General features: G+C 33.7%; 1 protein-coding gene across 5 annotated transcripts in view; it reads right to left on the minus strand.

Annotated features, from left to right (window-relative positions):
* The window catches only part of By (focal adhesion protein tensin), a 161,792-nt gene that overhangs the window by 106,234 nt on the left and 33,142 nt on the right, over positions 1 to 22,416 (minus strand). The gene's annotated exons all lie outside the window — the stretch shown is intronic.

Here is a 22,416-nt window from a genome sequence, read left to right on the forward strand (position 1 = left end):
TACAATTGATTCATAGAATCGATCATAGAATTGATAATTAAATGAGTAAAATAAATTATATGTATTTAATTTGTAAAATTTGCAATTTGATTTATATAAAAATATCGACTTTTTCGCTTCAAATAGGCAGTATATACATGGATTATTTTTTATATTTATCCGCCTAATTTTAAATAATCTGTTTATATTCTGATTCACTTGAGATTGTATTAGAAATTAAACTGAGAAAGAAGAAATATATTTTAAATCTTATGTCATCTTAATACATTAATATCAGTCTTTTGTATTTATTATTAGTGCAATGAACGGTGTTTATAGAAATTTTACAATTACTGATCCGTATTATTAGATGATAGGAAGTTAAAGGAAGTAAATACAAGTTATATAATTTATACAAGAGAATGTAAATTGATCAAAAGTATATCATAAACATAAATACCCTTAAATCGATGCAAGGAGTTTACTTAAGACGAAACGTTAGAATGCGGCGGACGTTCGCAATATTGCGGGCCCAGCGATGCGAGCCCATACGATTAATCACATAACAAACCGAGGATCAGCTCCGCTTAATCACTACTCCGAAGATCCTCCCCCCTTCTCTCTCTCTCTCTCCCTTTCATTTTGCACGCGCGTTTCGCGGCAATTATAATTATTCTCATGTGTGGCTTTTCTGCGGTCTCGGATAGAAGAGGGCTCTCGAACGGACGGTCGGCGCATAAATTGAGAAAACAGAACAGCCATTCATTAGGATCGCGTTTATCCTCGGATATGCTGCCGGCGAAACGCTCGCCTCCTCTATGACTCCGGTACGATGGTCAACCTGTTAACAGTACTTAAGCCGGTGCACGGCACTCCGTCGGGAGAGGCATTTCGCAAAGTTATGCGCAAATAAGCGCCCGAGGCGCACCGCATCCTCCGCAAAGCGCAGCCTCCGATTACGGACACGCGATGCGCGGGCCCTTCCTCGAGAGAGAAGTGGATACCTCCGTCTTTTCACCCACGATCGATCAAAGCCCCGCAGAGGAAAAACGCAGATTTGAATACGAGTTACGATGCCGACGAATTGCGCTCCGTGAAGCACGAACGAGTGATCGCGCGCACACACATAAGATAATTCAACACACGCACAGATGGCTCAAAAGTTCACATGAGAAAATAAATTTTCTTGGAATCGAAATATTTTAACCGAGATAATAGGGCATAAAATACATACTGTAAAAAAAGATTTCACAGTGGTTTGCATTGTATTTAAAAGGAAGTCACATTTTAAAGAGAAAGAGAAGAGTTAATAAAAAATGAAAGAGAAAAAAATTTTAATTCATACAAAATCAAGCGTGTACGAGCATATACTTCGTTATAATTTGCAAGAGCTCACAAATGCATATAAATGCTCACGCACACGAGCGTTTTCCTGACTGCGGATATTTAACGGGTTTAATCATCGCACGTGCAATGCAGTGCAGCAATAAAGCGAGCCACGTAATTGAGACGCGAGAAAAACGCGTCGTTCGAAGGGGGCGAGATCCTTGGTTGAAATTTGCATTCCGTTGTCGATGTATTGATTTTATTGCGTACACACATGGCGCACTCTTTTTTTATTAATTCTCTCTTTCTCTCTCTCTTTTTCTCTTCGAGCGCCCGAGAGTGAAACGCGTTGACGGCCGAAGCAAAATTATCGGGCAATATTTCGTAATTATCAGTTTTACGATGTCGCGAGATTTCAGTTTTACACGTCGTAAATTATTATGTTATACGAACTCGAAGAACAACAGTCTTCCTTATTGATCATTATACGACGCGACGCTTTCCTCACTCATCATCGTCGTAAACGTAAGTCGCCACGTGCTCAACCTTTTTATCGAACGATAAAACACACTGTTGCCCATTGTATTTTGCTCCGAGTCCTCGCCAAGTTTGATCTATGGACACTGCGTTTGTCGAAATTACTTCTTGCTTGGTTTCTCGTGTAATGATACCATAGCTATATATTGCTACATGCATTTTGTTGTCGTAAAAGTTGATTTATACGACACAATTGAAACTCCTATACACGTATAAACTTGGAGATAAATATAAATTTTCCATGCATTTATTTGCGATTTGCATGAATTTACTCTAATTTAATTATATTAATCTAATCTATTTAAAAAAAATAAATGTAAGGAGGAGAGAGAGAGAGAAAAAAATAACTCAATTATTATCAGGATTTGTCAAAAATTCGAAGAATAGATTTAATACTTTTTTTCTATGAATTTTATAGTTTTGTATAAATTTTCCACGTAATTATTCTCGCATCAGTTTCTTGAATGTAGAATACCATATTTAGCAAGTTATATTATATTCGAAAAATAATAAGCCTCGCATTAATTATCGTGACTGAAAAACATTGCACACTTCTCAGAGATCACGGAGGAATCTAAACGAAATAAATGTAGCTGATATAAGACGATTAATAGCAACAAGGATACATTAGAACGATGCTTTTGGAGAGCATATTTCTCATCATAAGTTAAGAAAAAAATAACGACACGAATGTAATACGCGTTACACTGTTAAATATCGTTCATTGAAAACAAAGATTATATACTTATTATGATTAGTGTATCTTAATTGCCAGATTCATTAGTACGTCGAGACCTTTGACATCACTAGATAAAGCACCGCTTTTGATCATGCGCTACTAATTGATCTTTAATCTCTGCACAAATTGGCGAAATTATATGCGATCTTCCCGACATGCATGTCACTCTTACAACTTTCAAAACTCTTTCTCAAGATTTTACTTCATCGTATATATTTATTCGCACAATCAGTTATCATCTTTTATTTTTAAGCAACTTAAAAATATACATAGTTTTTTATGTGCAAATAAGCTACAATTTTTAAATATTTATGTTTTAAATAAATTCTGCAATCAAGATAAGTTTTCCCTTGCGATACATGGAATTCGTTTAATGAGCGAGCTGATTTAGGACCACATCATGAATAATCCACCTTGCCGCGGGTGGATAATAACTATATTTCATAATAGATTCGGTGAATCGTGCGATATATCATGTAACGTGTAATTTCAGCGTTGCATATGTTCAATGGACGCAATACGCATATAAAATGTGCGGTCTAGCACAATTTGTGATAAATGCGTACGACGATCCAGCCCGTTTTAATAAATTCAAAACGAATCAGATATAGTTCTAACTTTAAGCGGTTTTGTTTCATAAATCTAGAATGCTTTATTACAGTTTGATAATAGATTATAAGCAATATTACATTTTATTATTGAATATATTTGTCTCTCTTACATAATTCTATATGTTATAAAAATATTATATTTAAACTTTTTTATATTTAAAAATAGTATTTTCGTAATAAAAATAAAATCACAGGAGAGAAAATGAATCGAATAAATGAATAGAAATATCTCTTAATAAAAAGCTAATATATACATATATTAATAAAAAAAATAAAAGTATAATAAATTTTAAAACTTTAATTAAAATAACGTTATTGAATAATAATTATTAAACAATACATTATTAAATAACGTTACTAAACAATATTTTTAATCTTTTATAGTAACAAATTTTCATAGATTTTTATGTTTTAATTTGATTCGAGAAAGCAATGATTTTTTTATATCAGTTAGTTACGGTAAATGTATTGATCTACCAAGACGCAACTCTCGAAGATATCCCGCTGAGCGCACTTAAGCTGTCCCCAGTTGAGTTATCATGTTCTAATTAAGAAGTATAACTTGTTTCACTAAAATAAAAAAATTAAAGATGGAAAATAGAATTTTAAATTCCTGAAAAGATTTCCTCGTAAAAAACTTTAATCCTACTTGATGTTATAATTATGTTAATTAAATTTTTTAAAAATAACATTTTTATTAACCTTCTTTTATGATGAGACTTTATTCGCCGTTATAAAAAAAATTCACAGTTGAAACTTAAAAAAAGATCCAAGGTCCGAGTTTCGCAGTTTTATTTTAGCATAACCAGAACCTCAACCTGGAATCTATTTAGAGATCTTCTTTCTCTGATCGAATATGGAACTCATGCAGAAAGTGAGGAGCTTATACGGGTTCAAAGCTCTGGTAAGCGATTCAAGTGGCTTTCAAGTGCGCTTTCTCTATCGCGATATCATGTAGACCAGCGCGAGATCGTTCGAAAGAAAACGAAAAGGTTCGAATGACGAGAGGCGAACGCGCGAGTTCGAACAGAGCTGGCTTTGTCGCGTTTGCGCTTGCAAACGAGTCGGAATACTTTGATTTGCATTAACCGCGAAGATACAAAGAGGAGAACGCGGCGTTCTCTCTATCTCCCTCCCTTATGAGAGTCAGCCTCCTGCGCCTTCTATTTCTCCGACAATTTTATCTTCATAGTTTTTTAGGGGTATGTGATATATAGGAAATATATTTATGCGAGCTATTATTAGAGTAGCGGATAACTCTGCATATTTATCGTCTGTCTGACTAAAATACACATATGTAACTATTTTATCTCTTTTAAATTTTATTAAAGACAAACACATATCGTTAATATCAATATAATAGATTTTAATAAAAAATAAGAACTATCAAATCATCTCACACAAGAGAGAGTATACACATATATTGATATAAAAATCTCTTATCATCTATGATTGAATAGTGTATGCAGGGCAAATATAAGACACGTGCTTTATTCACTCTCAATAATAATTCACATTGGTCTAAGCGATCGCCATCTGATCATACTTGTTCGACTGTCGCGACTGATCGCCCTGACAAACGATTCACCAAGGTGGCTAGTTTGCGTCGGCGAGGAAGCGGCATTTAAAAAAAAACGAACATGCGATTCAGAAACGAGGCTAACGTTCGCAACGACAAGATCTCCGCTCTTATGGCGATTCGTGCACAGCAAGCGCCTTGTATCGCCGCTGGCATGTAAACGTGTCTTCGCTCGAGCTTGCTTCCTTGAAAGCATCTCCGCGATCGCACGGAAGTGACGCATGTAACCACTTAAAAAAATAATCTCGCAACTACAGCAACAATTTTCTGGCTATGAAAGATTAATTGAGATAGATAAATGATTAGCAAATTCTGTAATATCGCGTATGTTTTGTCATTTAATCATCAATTTAAGCGATAGAGGTAGAATTTATATCTAAATTGTTAATTTAGAAAGACTTTTTTTATGCGATGTCTATTTATGTTGAGGCATAATTATATTTGTTATAAAGTTTCTCACAAAGATTCTAACTGTAATATTGAAATTCATATTTATTCAATGCAGTGATTAATATTTGACAATGGGATCTAAATTTGCCAGAAGGTTATTAAAATTATTGTTGCTGTTCTAGCAGATACAAAAAATAGCGACAAATTTTTATGACATCTAGAAATCTCTTTACATCAGCGGAATTATTATTTTACATTTATTTGAATAAATTGATATGAAGAAGGATATGAGGGTGAGAAGGAAGATGCAAAAGGAGACGGATCCATCGAAGATAGCGAAACGCACATTCGCTTTATATTTGCTAATATACCTTATCTATCGCACTAAAAGGAGAAATATATATATTTTATACATCTCACATATATATAATATAATCTCAAATCTTAAAATCTTCATAATTTTATCGAGATGAAAATTAATCGTCGTTATGCGAAAATGAAGATCGTCACCTCAAGTTATTATTTCCTGTAATCGCTGCGTACGCGAGGCGAAATAAATTTCAAGGTGAGCGCGGCGTGATTGCATCGCGAGCATTCACGGCTTAACAAATTGCGGGAGCGTGCGGCGAGGAGGGCGGAAAAGAATCCGGGATCCGTGCCACGCGGAGCGTGGCGATTTTATATCTGATGGCGTACTCGTGTCCTGTGAAGCTTCACGAGGTGCGGCGCCGCCCGCTCCGCAATAACGCGCGATTGATGGCGAGGGAGCCGTGACGAGAGGAAGCTCACGGAGGATCGAGGGGGGAATCGAGCATCGGCAATTAATTAATTAATAATTCATCTCTTACTGCCAGTAGATAAAATATCAATTCCGCGTCGTAGAAGCTATTTAATTAATCGTCGACTAGATTTTTATCCGGCGTCTGATCTATCGGAGATAGAAAACTTGTTACATATATAACAAGTTACGCGCTTCAGAGGCGGTAAAACCGTTAGTTAAAACTGGAAATATTATTTCTGACATATTATTACCTATGATCGCGTGGGCCACGTTGACGCGCGATCCCTTTGTTTTTATATTGTTGCGTTGTGTTTTAGCGAGCGGGGAGTTCGATGCCGACAACGCATTCTCGACTGTAACTTCACCTTTGAGCATGGTGATAATTCACCAAGTCACTGTACAACCATTGGCATTCCGGATGTGACGTTATCGGTACAATAAAAAAAGAACAATAGAAGAAAAGAAGAGGAAGAGATTGAGAATAAAGATATCGTACACAGAGAACGGAGAAATGTAGAAGAATAAATAAATATACTCACACAAGAGAAGGATAATATAATATACGTATTCCTTGTAGCAATATTATCATCAGGTTGTCACGATCATTTTCATTAAAAATTACAGTATGCAGTTTTACATTTGGGGAGAAATCAATATTTTGAAATATCTAATAATTTCAATCATTGATTTCAATTTTTGATGATTCGATCAAAATGTTTAATTTACTTGGCACTTGTGAAATTTTATTAAAATCGTAACAATATTTAGTTTTAGTGTTTAATAAGAGTTGTCGCATAAAAAAGACTTTTTTTTCTTTTAAAACGGATTGTATAGTTATGGCACTGGTCGCATAATTTTGCCACCCCGATAGTTTCCATCCGCCATATCGCAATTCCACCGTGGTCGAATCTCCGATGACATCGGAATTACGACGAGCGAACGGGGGGAATGAGAAAACGAAGGTCGTGGGATGAAGATTAAGGAAGGAATGGGCATGGCCGCGTGATTGGTAATCCCTTCGGCCGGTAAATCCGGCATGGAAATGGAACAGAACGCACATTCGAGAAACGATATTCGTTATTCATTGGGCGCCTGAACGTGCGTGAGTTCACGCAGGCTGACGTGCGTTAGACCCGTGCGATCACGCGCCAATAAATTTCCATTTAAGGCCCCTCGTTGTTCGACTCTCGCGGACCCAGGTATTGAGTTTCACGGTGAATTTCGTGACACGAAATTTTGGTCGCTCGACAGGAGACCGACGTTATTTTGTCGGCCCCGATGACGAGAATAAAATTTGCATTAAATTATTCAACTCTGATTGTCTCAAATACGATGAATTCAATTCATCATATGTATATAATTATCACGAACTTTTATATTCTATAAAATTTAATTAGCTGTCTTGCATCTGATTTAATTTGTGAGGATATCAATCAGCGATTGCATCTGTATTAATTAAGTTTTATTATTGAAAAGATTTAATGCAAGGGTGATCTAAAATATACTTTTCCAAGAAAATCAATTTTAAAATAAAAAAAAATTAAATTTCGATTAATTTTTTTAAATTATATTGGAAACAGATTGCATCTCCATTCACTGCGTATAATCGAATCTACAACTCATCCAATGATAATGGGATACAAGACGGAAGTTGGCTCTTGGCGAAACATGGTACTTTATCACGCAATGCTCAGTCCATCTTGATCTTTTCCACGAACCACGAATTTCGAGATGCAATCCGTGCAACAAGGAAACCCAGGCGCTGGCTATTGACAATGAACTTGGATACCCCGCCTTGGGCTGATGAAGGGAAGGAGAAGAGATGCATCCTCACGATGCATCCCGATTGTGAGGTTGATAACGCGGTCTTGCTGTACTTGACACACCACACAACGAGAGATTATGTTGCACGTGGTAAAATGCGGCATGACGGACGGCCGCGGCTCTATCTCTCGTGCCAACCGGTTTCCTTGCGGAGAAAATTTCGCTGGATTGCCCGGGATGTCCGCGAATTGAGGTACACGTGCGTCGATCGCGCCTGGGCTACCGCGAAAGCCAGCTGATCGCTGCGGGAGGATGGAGAGATTACATTACAACTTTGTGTACAACAGAGGAATGTTTGCCCGGGGTTTTTAGCCAAAGTCAGTGTTTCCGCACGCGCGAATCTCGGCAACGTCGGCCGCGTGTAACTTTCTCGCATGCAGAATACGTTCCGCGCTGTCAGAATGTTACAAATCGTATAAGTACATAGAAAGTTTCGAATGAAGAATAATTCTATCGAGAATGAAAATGTGTTCACGTCCACGTTATAATTAAACGTTACAGCTATTTTAACATGTTCTCTCTTTAGAAAATTCAAACAAATTAATGCAAAAAATGTGCAGAGAGAGATAAAAAATTTGGAATATCTCGTAAAATTTCAAACTAAATTTAATAAAGACATCTATCGCTTCTATTTATAATCCGTAGAATGAAAAATTAATTTTTCTTTTTACGAGATATTACTTGCAAAATGAATTGTGAAACGCATGGCAGGCTATTATTAGATTTGATAAATGGGACGATAAAATGGCGCACTTTGCCTATTACGTCATTACTCAAGCACGATAAAGATTATGCCGAATGGCCAAAGACAATTAATTTATAAGCCCCTGAATTAGCCGACACTTGCAAATCATTACACGTCATCATTCAATGTCGTTCACGATCATTCAACGTCATTCAAACGTAAGATAGACGCCGCGCATGACTTTGTTTTCTTTATTTCGATCGCTTAAAGTCTTTTCTCTCCACCATGGCAGAACAAACTTGGTATACCCGTGTGTTCACCATTTGTCACGCATGGTCGTGCGCGGTTTTTGTGGTCCTACGACTGAGTGAGATATGGACGACTCGAGGAATCTCGTCGCTCTTTTATGAGACTTCGACATGTGTTCATTTCTGGGAACTTGGAACTTTTGATTCGTTCTTTGTCTTAACGCGATTAAAATTTTAAAAATTATTAAAAATTATTATTAAATCGTAGTTTCTCCTAATAAAGAATAGTGATAGATTTTCGGATATATTTGGGAAAATTAAATGAAAAATTTAATTAAGAAGAGATTTAAATTAAAATAATTTCAGGGTCATATACTGAGTTTGAATTCTGTGCATTAAATTTATTCCGTGCACAAACCGCGTAAAACGATATTTTTGGTCTTACTTGTTTCATCAAATCCACGTTTATACATTTCTGATATTTTATTTTGAATCATATAATTATGTAATATATATTTTGAATGTAATATAATTCTCTGACATATATGGATACTTATATATATTCTCTCTATATAAACATATGCAAATCTTACATATATCAACCATAAGTAATATCCGACTCCGGTTTAAAATGCCCTACCGTATGACCCGCACGATGACCGTAGCGGAAGGTCAGCTATTTTTCAAAGTATCCCAAAAACTTATTGGACTCTCCATTCGATAATAAAACGGTTAAATCTAGCGAAAGAAATCGCTGGTAATCCGGCGCCGTTTGTCATCGTTAGGTAATCCGTAATAATTCTCGACGACGGCGAGGAATCGCGTCAGTCGTATTTTCAGTGTACGATTTTGCGATCGGACTAAATATATAAAACGTAGTTATTACGCGAACATGACTTAAAAATAGATCAGGGAAACTGTTTTCGAGACGAGTCAGCGAAAATATATCGCAAAATGAATTCCGCGCAATTGCAAAATAATATCTTTCTCTCTTTTTTTCTGTAAATATTTGTAAAATGGTCTCATCAAAACTTTATCGAACATGTAATATGCACATGTGTATCACTGTCGCCTCGAAATAAAGACGAAAGAGCGCCGGTCGAAGACACACATGTCGCTGTAGGGTTATTACTCGGAAACATCATAATCCTATATTCGACGCAGATGGACAAGGCACATATAGGAGGGTCACGTATAAATCTCTCCGGGCCCTTCGTTACGAACGCCCTCGATGTGCTCGAGGAATTTATTCATAGAGTCGGCGAGCCTATGTAGAGGCTTAACAAACGCGAAGCAGTCCCTTTTTGCTATTTTACGATTACCCGAGAGCCATCAAAATATGACTGTATTTTAATTTTATGTTTCTTTTAAACTTGTTAGCCATCTTGTAGCTCGTTATTATCGTGTCATTATCATACATCAATGCATCGTATCATTTTCTACGACATACATAGCTTTTTGAATCTTTTTCTCGTTTTTACATGCTTTGTAATAGCAAATGAAATTATCGTAGTTTCTTTTTAATTTATTATCGAGTTAAAGCTGTATAGAGAGTTCATAGTAAAAACAGCGACATATATCTGCGAATTTATCGAATTAATCCGACTTTCTACTTTTGCCGACGATCCTTTCATGCCGTCTCTCCTATCGAAATAATGGAAAATTCGCCTTTCGCCCGCAAGTAATGCTGTATCGAAGCTTTCACGACGAGCTGTGCTGCTGCGAAGGATATGGTTCTTCGTAGTTTTAAGGGGAAAAGAACGTTTTACGATTCCACTCTCGTTGCTGGTACCGCCTTCAAAGAGAGATGAGCGCTCCACTTTCTCGGTTTTGACATGAAATGTTCAGCAAGTTCTTGGCAATCCGCTTGACCAACCAGAAACAGCTGTTACCAACCAGAAGTTTTAGGAAGATTAAAAAAGTAAGCACACTGCCCTTTATCTTTTGTCTATTTATGCCAAACAAAGAGCTGTTATCTTACAATATATATTTTTCCTGGATAAAATTAATCGCCAAAATATCGTGGAAAGCTTGAAATTTGTCGTCGACGATGCCATAAACAAATTGTGGATAAATTTTAAATAAATAAAAAATCAATTTTCAAGATGTAGCTTTTAATTTTATGAATATTAAAATCATGTGTTCTTACGTTTACGATATAATCGATATAATAATTATTTATTATATCTTAATATTTAATTTCATGTTTACGATAGTTAACCTTGTTATTTTATGATGAAGTATCTGATGCAATCGCTTGTCATAGTCTCGAGACGCGCACCTGTCGGATTTTGAACCGATGATGAAACATTTTCACGAGTCACTCATGTTAGAGATCTTTATATCTCATTAGCATTCCAGAGAGGCATAAAAGTAAATGCCTTCCAGATAATTTATATAATCCGTCAATCCAGTATTTTATTGTCCACGGTAGCTGCAGTAGTACATAGACGAATTGGACACGCGTTTAAAGCTCATTTGATGAACAATTCGCTAACGAATAAAGAGCAGCAAAGTCAAAAATGAATCGAATCTCCATCCAAAAGTAATCTAATCAATTTTAAAAATTGATATAACTTTGTCCATTTAAAAAAAAATGTAAAATATAAAGATAAATTTCTATTTATTAATATTAATTAATATTTATTAAAAGATTTATTAATATATTTATTAAAAGTTATTGAAAATATTTATCAATTTGAATAAAACGCAGAATCAAATACGAGCTGTATAAATCACATGCGGATGCAATGCCTGTTTCGTGATTCTTCGTTATATATACGCGGCGAGTTCTGAAGCTGGACGAGCTTAATTATTCCTGATCGCCGAGCGGCGCGATAATTGAAACGCTCCCGAGGCTAATTACGGAGAATGCACAAGCGAGCGGATGGTTCATAACCCTGGCTATCCATCTATCTCGAATAGATACACATGCGCGTGCGATACGTCGTGCAACTCACAGGCACGCAATATTATTTTTATTTCATCGACAATGTTTTCGTCGCATTAATGCCAGTGATTATGTCATGGGTGCAATTACGACGCCGTGGTACGTAAGAACAGTTATTATCTTCTGGTCATCCAGTTTATGGCTGTCGAGTTCTACTGTCGGGGTGGGTTATCACAGGTTATTCCGCGTTGTTGCTTTTCTACTTTCGTTTTTGCAGCGTTATTGTGAGAACATCAATGGGAAGCTCATTATCAATGAAAAAGAGAAGAGATTTTCTTGACTTTATATGTCTTATGAAGTTTAGTTAATAACTGTATTAATTATTCATTTTTTCAGTGATCATGCTTTTCTTTGCTCTCAATTATAAAAGTTTGAAATAATGATTATATAATAAAAATTTTACCAATTATTTTCATTTCGCCAAAACTGGCAAGTAATATTTTCACATAATACTCCGTTATATTTCGACTTGACGTAAGATGTTGCTTCGTAAAAGTTGAAATATAAAGTCGCATTAATTTTTGCGGAGTAATTTTTCCAACTAATCTGACCGGTTGCGCTATAGAGCGGAAGAATTATTAGCGTCGTCTGCAAAAAGCTCCCTTATCTACGCAAAATCTCTCTTGCCTACTTTCTCCGTTGTTTATCTCGGAATAGAGCGGCGTGGCCATGTAAAGCATTAGAGTCAGACAGCTGACCCCAATAATTTAATGCATATTACTGCCGGTTTATGCATGACGCGTCTTGTTTAACGCAGATAAAATGTCGGGCTGCAAGAAGAGGTTGACCGAAAGTAAAAAATAGCTCTTGAGGACTGCTGCGGTTTTCTCATAAAAAGTCTGCGACACGCGACATCGCGACATTTTATTGCGTTGTTAAATGTAAGTCTTCCCAGGTGTATCCAGGTGATTTGTTGCAAGCATGAATTAAACGCTTGGAATGAAATGTTATATACATTATACAGAATATAAGCGGAACCATTTCTTTTGCATAAAAGTTGCAGCTACGAATTTATATAAATTAAGATATTTCAATCTTTTGTATTTAATTTCGATCTCATAAAACATTATTTAAATTATCCATTTAAATAAAAGTAAAGAAATCTTTATTACTTTTATTATTAGATATCAAAATATATTCTTAGATATTAGTATATGTGTGTAATATGTATTAATTAATTATCAATTTCTGTTATTTATTATTTCAATCATTATTATTACTATTGCTATTGTCATTATACAAATGTATTTTCAAAAATGAAGAAGTAGCTAAGTAAATAAATTTACTTCTTAAAAATATTTAATAAGTAAATTTAGCTTCTTTATAATGAAAATTTAGCTTATTTAGCGCATTTCTTGAGTCAAATAATTTTTTAAAAACTTCTAATTCTTTTCACGTAGAATCTCTTTACAGTTACAAGTTTGCAATCTCGCGCACAATCATATATAATAGGGTACAGAAAATTAAACATGAACGAATTAAACGTCGCGCACGTTCAAGAATCGAATGTAAAGTTACCTAGTCATGTGCGAGGTATTATCGTGAATGGCTCGAGGTTAAAATCCCGATCATTACAGCGGAGTCATATAGCGTTTCATTAGAGTCGCGATGCGAAAATGTCGATGGTAAGATCTCTAATTCTCGATTAGAAATTGGCAGCGTTCTTAATGACTTATCGTTAATTAAATCTGCGCAATTCGATCTTTTCCTCTTTATGTATTCTGTACTTAGACTTAGAAACTAGGCTGCACTCTTTCTTTTCGAAGCGCTCGATTGGCTTGATCATTTGGATGATGCTCTATAAGATATATATAGTGTCTTGGAATTATTAAATTAATTATTAATAGCCGTTAATATTATTTTTGAGTAACTTGAGATCGATTTGTTCTCAAGAATAATTCTTGAAAATTATTGATCTCTCAAAATTGTTATAATAAAATTTAATATAATAATAAGAATAATAAATCTTTAAATTACTAATTTTAATTTTGGAATTAAAATTCTTGGATGAAAATAATTAAAGTTTCTTTTTCTAAAAATCGTAATCTCTTTTAAGCGAGTACTATTAATGCATTTTACTGCATGATTCTTGCATAACTGGTAGCAACAAAGTATTTTTATGTCGACCTTGACGTTCGATATGTGCTCATGTGTACATAGAATATCATTAGCAAGGATACGACCTCCTTTGTAATATTGCGCACGTTTCTTACTTAATATAACTATCTACTACAACTATCTAGTACAATTAATTATCTGAGAATAAATTCTTTTTTCAATAAAAAGATTTTGTTCTTTTTTATTAAATAATAATCACAATTTTTATATCTTTTTTATTAAAACGCGCTAATAAGATTTGGCAAAAACATGAAAATACGAAACAGCAATATAATAAATTGAATTTATATTATATAATATTTTACATTTTACTCCGAAAATTTTTTTTTAAATTGTTTAATTATGAATCTTACATTTCTTTTCTTGTAACAAAAAATATCAATTATTTTTGAATAATCATCGATATTCTTCCGATGATCTAATCTTCAACGTTTCTACGCGCGTGAGAAAACTCGTCAGATGATAATGGAATAAGGTTTTCATAGGCATGAAAGCAGATGTATTTCTGATAAGATTATATAACCAGTATAAATAAGCGAACGAATGTAGCCTCTACAACGTGACAGCGATACGATAGAAACTTTCAAAGAAATCTAGATCTCCTTCGAATCGCCTTGTTGCAGCAAACAACTTTTTGTTAAAATATCATAGGGAGTTTTCAACAATTTTTGCAGAAACATAGATCTTTATATCTCTACTCTAATTTGAAATGCACCAATTCTCCGCAAGGAATAAAATTTGAAAAAATTGTTATATTGTGAAGAGAGAGGCCACTGGATACGTAAACAAGCTTAAAGAAAGATCAAATGCTCCGAAGATCTTGCGTGACATTAAAAAACATTACGTATTATTTATAGATTTCTAACTGTCTGATCTCTAATAATAGAGTGTTCAGAAATCGATTAGTAATATAATAATATACAAAATGCATTCAATTATTTATTGTAGATTATCTTGCAATATTACGTAAGAGATCATAAGAATATACTATCGAGATATATAATCAAGTCTGTCACGCAATCCTTAAATTCATAAAAACATCATTACATCTTTCTACTAGTTTCACTTCATTGAAGAAAATTTTCACGTACACGTATCTAACTACGTGATCACTCCCGTACGTGAACACATGGCTATCGAAGACATATCAATAATTCTTCGGCAAAGCTACGTATCGCGCATTTGTTAGTGAATTGTACATACCGTATGCAAAATTGCAGTTATTTTTCAATTTTATATGAATATGATTTTATATAGCATGTTACATGATTGTAAAAAAATGACAAAATGATGTCATAATTAAATATATAGTGTAATTGTTATTAATTATTAATATATAATTAATTTATGTTTCCAATTAATAATTTGTTAATTAAATCGGATAATAAATTAATAATCTACGCATTCCAACGTAGGTTGGAAAAGAATTCTCTCTCTAAGAAAACTACACTAACTTCTAGATTATGTAATGTTAAAGTACGGGAATTTCGAAAGAGAAAAGAATTTCTTTTCTATATTTTTTAAAATTATATTTTTCTTCGAAATTTTATTTGGCAATTATCAAAAATTATCAAAGTGATTATTTAAGATTTTCTACAACTACCATTCTCATTATTGATCGCATCAAGATTAATTCAAACCAGACTACTGGTTCTTCATAAGCTCAGTTTTAGATCTAACGCAGCATTACGGTTACAAACATCTTCGTAGATCTATATCGTCCTAAACCTATGTATCTTTGGTCCCAATTAGAGATCTCCATGGGATTTATAGCTGGCAATTCAAACACGCATCACTATGCATCACGATTGCAAGTTAGCCGGACAACCGTACGTGTCTTCCTACATCGTGTTAGTCGCCGTTTACGCAACGCCATAACGCTTGCGTTCCGCGTAATTTCAGTGTCCTATATGCGACGTCCTGTCGCCCTCACCGAGAGTACTATAACGTCTTTTATCTCGCAAACCATTGCGGATTATTCGCATGGGAACGTGATATGAAACGATTACTTCCGACATGCTGCTAATCGAAGCGTATAGAAATTAAAATGACCTATTGTTACATAAGCGCTGATGTCGTTTAACGCAGTTAATTATAATTGCATACAATATAATAAAATTCGCGCAGCAACAAATAAATTATATTTTCCGGCTTTTTATTAAAATATTAATATATAAATACATATTAATACATTTTTTTAAATATTAATATATATTAATAGATATTTGAAATATTAATACATGAATCTTTAACGTAATTAATAATAAGTTGATATATATTGAATATTTTTTTCTAAATAAAAAAATCAAAATAAAGTTTATGTTACCTAACACCTCATCAAACTATAGTATTTTTAATATATTCCGGATATAATTCATATTTATTCCAATGTATATTATACAATAATAATTTTAATCTTTGAAAGGATAAAGTATGATTAATTATATTGCTAACGAAACAACAGAACTCTCCATGAAATGTTTTTTCCCAACGGTTACATTAATACAGCTATTCTGACCTCGTAACTATTCAACTGACAATCGGAACGCGTTAATAACGTTAATTGGTACAGATGAAAAGTAGGCCAACGCTAAATGAAGCTCAAAGCATACAAACTTATTTGAAGAATATATTAAAGTTCAAGGATAAATTGTTATTCTTCGTTGAGACTTTAAGACTCATCTCAGACCCATCATGCAATATCCGGCAATAAACGTTAAACGTTATTATCTTTCCACATGCGAATAATTGAATTTTTCTTATCTGGACATAATATGATTTTCGATCTCCTATATTAGATACTATAATAGTTTAATTTCATCATTTAACGATATATCAACAATGTAAACAACGTCTCAACAATATAAACAAAATATTAATTATTATGTAAATTGGTTAAATAATGAATTTTTTACGCTATTCTTACAAACTTTCTTGTTTTATAATTTATTATTTTATAATATATAATTACTATTTTAAACAGATTAAAAAAAATATTATCTAAAGGAGAGAGAGTCAGCAAATATGTCTCAATATCGAGACAATAAAACTACGATAATGTGATTGACATTTATGACATATATCTTCAAAAAATACCAAATTTTTAAAGTTTCTACAAATAGTATATTGCGGAAATAAACACAACAGTAGCTCATGTAGCTTCACGATACATCATCGATAAATCGGCAGTGCATCGAACAGCTTGTAAATCATTCTGTCAGTCAATATTGATTGGCAGAACGACATACCCTCTATACATTTTTAGAAGTAACATCAACAGCGAGCGACAGACACGTAATTTGACTTGTTAAAACGATCCATTAAGGAGATATGGTTATCGCCAGTGTCGTCATCGGCCCTGTTGCGCGGGTGGATTCGAGGTCGCCCGTTTTCATCGCGCTAACTGCGCTGTCAAATGCATGAGGTTCAAAATTCAAACTGTTTTCTATCTACTAAAGAGAGATATTTTTGAAAGCACGATTTGTCCAGCCATTAGCCGATTGATCTACTAAATAAAATGCATTACGTGATTTGTCCGCGATAACAACGAATCTTTATTACTGAATGTATTATATAATTCAGTGAAAATATTAATATATATATGCGAAGAGAAAAGATATGTTTGATACATAAAATAACTGGATTTAATTATTATTTAAACCGGATTTACATTATTGTAATATTTATTTATCATATTATGTCATCAAAATGACTCTTCTTCCATTGATTGAGCTATCACGCTGTGGTTACGATCGATCACATTCTTAAAACTCTCGCGTGGGAATTTTTCTAATGACACGTTATCGAGAGAAATATCATTTTCGACATCTTCTGGAAAACAGCAATTGGTCGCGTAGAAGATTGCCGTCAAAAGTCACGCGATGCCATCGAGAACCGTTTAAAAGCCGCATTTCTCTTGTGTCGGCACGTTTCCCGTCATTATCAACGCCACGTGACTCTCAAACGCGGCGTATTACGAGTCAGCATGAGGTCGTAGATAATTAGCTTGTAAGAGACTTCAGACACAGAAAACGTAAGACCATCAGGCCTAGTCGCATGTCGCCAAGAAAACAAGGGCGACTTCGAGTCTCGCGATATCGCGATGCCGCATTATCGATCTTGGCGCAAGGATGAAACATCCGCATGGACGATAAAAAGGATACGCAAAGAAATTAACCCGCAACTCTATAAAGTTTAACGGCGACGTTCAAAAGACGATAAATTTCCTTTACATTCTGAATATATCATGATTGCAAATTGATACGAGAACTCTGGTATATTCGCGAGATTATAATCTCTTACACAATTCTTGCATAATATCAAGAATAAAATGTTAATTTAAAAAAATATATATATATTTCCATGCAATAAAATAATAAAAATCGTATTTCTTTTATCAATATATTATTTCGAATGTGATATACAAATAATATTATGAATAAAAATAATTTTGATATTTGATCTTGGCAGAATGAGGATGCAAGACTAATGATATCGCGTTAAGAGAGAGTATAATAAAAAGTCTATCTATTCTATTTTGTGCCGCAGATATAATAACTTGATCGTCAAGTCATTGAGTACTTCGAGTTCATGATGCAACGATAAAGTGATGTATAACGAGGCGTGTCTAGAAAATATGTAATCGCTCAGAGAATTTGCAAGAGAATTGATGCTCTATCAGTCGATCACCTGATGGCAATTTGTTTTCCGAGACGTTTCATGCTTCACAATCTATCGTAAGCTTTTTATCGTTGAACCCTTTGCTTTGTTACTGACTAAGACTCATACAAGATTATAGATATAAGTGAACTATACTATACTGAAAGGCACTTATGTATGTGCTGTGCGGATGTAACGAGAAAATAGACTTCGTACAAAAAGATCGAAAATTTTGGAATTATTACAAATCAAAAAATTATCAAATTCATTTATCATTTTTTATAATAATAATTTAAGAATATTTAAAAAATTATAATTTTATTTTTAATTAAAGCAATAAAATTGTCAATGGCTTCCACATTAAGATCTATTAACAAACGTAACACATTGTCGGCATTGTTCAATGATTTATTGACATAATCGATCGTTGTTACTATGTACTTTGCTTCGCTTTTTCTTTCACAACCTAGGTGTAATTTAATACAATTAATGACCGCACCCGTACGGCCTTGATCGCGAGTGATTGTCGGTCGACGTATCGAACACAGCATCGAAATTGCAACAGAAAGAATATGCCGGGAATGTCGTTTGACGTAACTTAGGTTGTGATTGTTGCGTGACGATGGTGTAGTTGTCGGAAACTGTATACATATATGTACGTGCAGGTGCACTGCAAATTTGAATATTTCCTGTCGCAATACGCATAACTGCGGTAAAGACATATTCAAGGCTTTCATATATCATTTTGATCTTTTTGAATGCTTTGTATTAAAAACATACACATAGTATATCTTTTATTATATTTTTAATGTGGTAATCTGTATATGTATATGTGTAATAATATTTTTATAATAATAAAATTCAATTTAATCATTTTTGTGTAGTCATTAATTGAATTGACACTATTATTAAAATAAAGTTAAATAAGAAACGTATCGTATATAAAAGATACATCCAAAAATACGAAATATTTTATTAATAATTTGCACCTCTTCCTTAGTTCCAAAAATTAATAATTTTACTGATTTTAATATACTGTTAGCGATGTCGATTGATTTGAAGTTATCAAAGAACATCAAAGTGTATAGCATGCAGATTTACGTAATGTAAGCGATTTATCAAATTCGAATATCCACTAAATTATGCGTCGAGGTAGATTGGCGCATTCCGGCACAAACTATCGAAAAATCGCCACACTTCGTTAGTCGTTTTAACCAGAGTCGCGATGCGTGCAGGTATTTTAATATGCGGTTTTGTCATATTTCACTTTCCACCACAAATTGCCGCTCGATGACACGTGCGTTGCATAGTAAAGACGAGCTTGCGAAGTAATTTCTTTATTCCTACTGGGAAAACACACACAATTTTTTAAATTAATTTAATAAGCAGCTTTGATAACGTGCCGCATCGAAAAGTACCATAAATTTTTTGTCAGTCCTGGAATTCATAGCGATACCCGCATCTTTAAATTATGACGAATTATCATATGGAGGGAATCAATTGACACTTGCGCGACTTGATGAAGAATAACGGTTGCTCTTAATATTTTTAGGGCGGTTTAATTTACGATATTTTCCCAGCCATGTTACTAATATGAGAAAAGTATAACGCTTCATTTTTTGAATCTTGAGATATGATTTACAAATTTAGATATTATTTACAAATATATTTTCAATCTTCACACATATTAGAAAAAGGTAACAGCACTGTGACATCATTGAAAATAAATTCTGTTTTATATGTTAAAAAATATAATATATAAAATATTTATATATACATTTTTATTTTTTTTCATTTGATAAAGAATATCACTGCAGTATCACTCAAAGTATTCTGAAAGCGATTTGATCGCGTAAGACCATTTCGCAACCTTAGCAAAATGAATACAATATCATGGCTGCATGCATTTTATGCATGCGTGAGAAACTAAGTTATAATTCAACATCTTTTTACGTAAGTCAAAACACGCGTTTTTAACACGAGTCATTAGATACTTTCGCAATTCTCTTTGAAACCATTTCCAGGGAAATAGCTTGTATTCTCTGAATCAGATAGATATGCGTTTGTGTGATATTATGTGCATTAATTTATCGAAGATTGAAGAGAAAGAATTTATAAATTATTTTTTCTAATACATTGATATTTAATAAATGAAATGGATCCTTCAATGCGATAAGATATAAATATTTATATAAGAAACAACTCAAAACGTGACGATAATAAGTTTTTTAAAATTTGCAATGATTCAAAAAGATATGTAAAGATTAAATTCAAGGATGGCTAGCAGTAATTTGACACTTGATGAGCACAGATGATTGAATAAGCAGTCTGTAAGCAGAAACGCTCCGTTGAGGCAGAGATGAAAAAGATATTGCAAGTAGGATCACGTGATTCTGAATCACAATTTGCACTTTACGGCACGGTAAGTCTAATTATACCAACTGTCATAACAAATGAAAAATATAGCGTTGTCTCAGCGAATTTCTCGACAAGGAAAAGATCTTGCGATTTGAAAATTATTTTACGACAATTATATATCATCAACAATCTATTTTGTATTTTATCATATCCAAAAAATATATTCCTTATATTTATTACATATACACATTCGATATAAATATGATGGATAGCGATACTTGTAATTAACTCTTGATTTTAAATTAAATGTTATATTTTCTCTCTATTGAATACATTGGATTAATTAAAAGCATGAAATCGGAGACGGAGCGTAGCATCACGCACGAATTGACTCAAATACCACAATTAGAGACAGTCACCTCGTTATTAATTAATTATGGGGGGGATTAGCCCGTTCGCACGCAATCATTATCAGATCGACCATTATCGTATGAATCATGTAATAATTATTTCCGATATCTATGCGAGTATTGTAGTAAATGGTATTAATTACATGTATATAGTACATGACAATAATATTTATAATATAAATGTTTATAATGGTGCAAGCTTAATTAAAAAATAACGTGCTCGTGTACAAGAATTCTCTGTTTCGCGAATGCAGGAGAAATACCGAAACTCAATTCATTTCAGTTTGTCGAAAATTAAAAGTAAATTCCTACGGTATTATTGCATATTGGATTTATTTAACATCGATTAAAAGTATTTTGCTTTCGTGCTCATTGAAAGAGAAATTCTAGCTTTATGCAGTCTCTCTTGCATAGACTGCAGAATATTGTGGAGCTTCGCATGTTAGTGCGTTAAATTAATTAACACCTTCATTGAAATGGTGATGTTAATATCTACCTATAACATGGCGAATGTTGAAAAGGCTCGATATCAAATGCTTTAGAGAACTCAAAATTATATACGTATATGTGTATAACGAGCTCGATCAATTAGTGCATTACAATTATTTGTTTGTATAATAAAAGAGACAAGATATAAACAACTACATTTTTATTAAATAATATCAAATCGAGATTTACTTTTTATTATGTAAAATTAATCTTTTTTAAGAAAATGATATCTAATGGGATTTCTTATGTATGGCAAAAACGAGATATTTCTTTGTAAATATCTGTAATTATAAATCAAAAAGATTATTAAAGATTATAATCGGGAAAACGTTGCTTTGAATAAAATTTATATTAACTTCCGCATTATCTGCAAATTGAAGCATACAGCTGCTTCACGACCGATATATTTTCCCTCGTCAAATTACCGAAAGCAGCCTACGCATCCGGATAATATCGACGAATTATGTGGAACGAGAGTGGTTAACACACAGTAAATTTCGATTGACCGTGGGGGTCAATGATTGGTCGATCAAGTTCAGCAGTCAGTTAGCCAACAGTTAGTCTGCTGTCGTCCGGCTAACGACTTAATGACGGGAATTCACCACTTACGAGTTCCTCTTTTTCTCCCCCATTCTCTCTGGCCTCTCTTTCTCTCTCTCTCTCTTTTTCTCTTTCTCTTTCCGTTCCTCTTTGATTCTTCTCTCTCTTTCATTGGCAATGCTATTCGCGTAAA

This window comes from Camponotus vicinus, unplaced genomic scaffold (assembly GCF_025532165.1).
Source record: "Camponotus vicinus isolate PSW18456_S1 unplaced genomic scaffold, iyCamVici1.0 SCAF_4, whole genome shotgun sequence".
NCBI lineage: Eukaryota > Metazoa > Arthropoda > Insecta > Hymenoptera > Formicidae > Camponotus > Camponotus vicinus.